The 2345-nt window shown below is 44.9% G+C and overlaps 1 pseudogene; it reads left to right on the top strand.

The window, feature by feature from the left end:
- LOC101651665 overlaps window positions 1-2345 on the top strand; it is an 11415-nt pseudogene that overhangs the window by 6562 nt on the left and 2508 nt on the right.

The following is a 2345-nucleotide window of genomic DNA, read 5'->3' as shown; positions in this document are numbered from 1 at the left end:
CCAGCTATCAAAAGATATACCATCTGGGATCTTAAAGCCTTGAAGATAAACAAGTGACCATCTAGCTGAGAAGCAATAAAGCCCACATAGAAGAAGCACACCAGCCTGTGTGATCACAGGGTGTCGATGAGATCAGGTATCAAAGCATCAAAGACCCAGAACAAAAAATCATAACATGAATGAGGGCAGAAGTCCAAAACCAATCTGTAGGCAATTGGGCATCCCCTTACAGAAGGGTCACAAGGAAGACATGAGCCAGTCAGGCTGCAGTATGGCACCGATGAAACATACAGCTTTCCTCTGGTTCTTTAATGCTTTCTCCTCCCTGCCACCCCCCACTATCATGACCCTAACTCTACCTTACAAATCTGGCTAGCCCAGAGCATGTACATGGGTACAGATAAGATCTGGAAACAAAGGGGATAAAGGACAGATAAACTCCTCAGGACCAATATTGAGAGTAGCCATACCAGGAGGAGAAGGGGAAGGTGGGGGGAGAACGAGGGAACCGATCACAATTACCTACCTATAACCCCCTCCCAGGGGGGTGGACAACAGACGAGGGGGTAAAGGGAGACATCAGACAATGCAGGACATGAAAAAATAATTTTAAAAATTAATAATATTCTATAAATTATCAAGGGTTCATGAAGGAGGGTGGGATGAGGAGGGAGGGGGGAAATGAGGAGCTGATACCAAGGTCTCAAGTAGAAAGAATGTTTTGAAAATGATGATGGCGACATATGTACAAATATGCTGGACACAATGGATGGATGGATGGATGGATGGATGGATGGATGGATGGATGGATGGATGGATTGTGATACGAGTTGTATAAGCCCCCCAATAAAATGATTTATAATAAAAAATACAAGTAAACATAATTCTCTTTGAGGCAAGATCCATCTGACATCAGCAATGATATCCCTTGTTTCATGTCGTCTTCAGAATTCAGCCTGCACATCTGCAGCTCCTTGACAATGTTTTTCTGCAAGCACTGTTGGATGATATTCAGAAAAATTGTACTGCATGTGAGATTCGTGATATTGTTCTAGAGTTTGAGCATTCTGTTGGGTCACCTTTCTTTGGAATGGGTACAAATTTGGATCTCTTCTAGTCAGTTGGCCAAGTAGCTGTCTTCAAATTTCCTGGCATAGATGAACAAGTACTTCCAGGGCTTCATTCGCTTGGAAGCATATGGTTAACAAGAGAAATAACTTTTCCAAGGGACTACAGCTGATCCTGATGCTCTAGTCTTCTTTCAAATGCCAAGGTCACAATGTCTTACTCCGCCCACCCACTTAAGGAACGGTCTTCTGTATAATATCTTACAGGGGCTCAAGTTGAGCCTGCTTCTCAAACCAACCCTAAGACTGAGCAGAGAAAAGGAAATTACCCAGTCTTTTTAACATAGAGACTTTGTCAAGATGTGGTTCATCTTCTCTACCTTTCCAATAGATTGCAACTTGTAAGGAGTGAAATTCTGAGAGTCCTAATACTTTCCCTTTGGGAGGGTGGGGGGGTGGGTACAGAGTATCCCTTTGTCTTTATAAATGGCTTTGTGTGCATGCAGTACAGAAAAGGCATGTGCTTACCTTTTCTTAGAAGTATAGCTCTTGCTCGGACTTTGAACTCAGTCTTTTGGGAAGTTAGCTTGGGGTGAGAGTAAGAGACCCAAGTAGCAGCCTCCAGAGTCTCTGTCAGTTTTGCCAATGCATACCCCACTTCTCAATATCCTTGTCCCATGAAGCCTCTTCTAATGCTAATCATCACCTCATCAGGGTCACTGAGGAGCTAATCTATTAAGTCCAGCCTGCTGGAATGAACTTGGTGGTTATCTGGACACAATGATGGGATTATGGATGGACCCTCTCCCGTTACAGGAAGGAGAGTGGCTGGGTTAAGGGAGATTATCAACTGCAATCTGAGTGAAATAGCCTGATATTTTTCCATCCTTTTTAACAGTTAGCTAGTACCCACCTGTTGGATCAAGGCACACAATTTAGAGCCAGCCCAGCTGTTGGCTGTAAAGAGGCCGGCCAGTCCTTGACAGTCTCCACCCATCCTTAGAGAAGTAAGGACAGGCTTTCTGGATCCACCCAGACTGGGTGACAGCTGCCAGTGCCATTCCTGTGTCTCCTATAGGGGTAAAGTCCAAAAGTGTGTGGATGCTTGGCAAACCAAGCTAAGGCAGAGGCGGTTAGAAGCTTGCTTGGCACTCAGGTGTTCACTCAAGGGGGAATTATCCCTCCCTCCCCTCTCAGGGCTTTGTACCAGGGGCCTGGTAATCAGCCCCAAACGAAGAACTGAAAGTTGGCAGACTCTAGTCATTCTGAAAAGTCTCC

Source organism: Echinops telfairi, unplaced genomic scaffold (genome assembly GCF_000313985.2).
Source record: "Echinops telfairi isolate 266 unplaced genomic scaffold, ASM31398v2 ScPeMD7_2291;HRSCAF=2852, whole genome shotgun sequence".
NCBI classification, from domain to species: Eukaryota; Metazoa; Chordata; class Mammalia; order Afrosoricida; family Tenrecidae; genus Echinops; species Echinops telfairi.
Note: the sequence above shows the minus strand (reverse complement) of the source record. Positions and strands in the feature narration are given on the sequence as shown.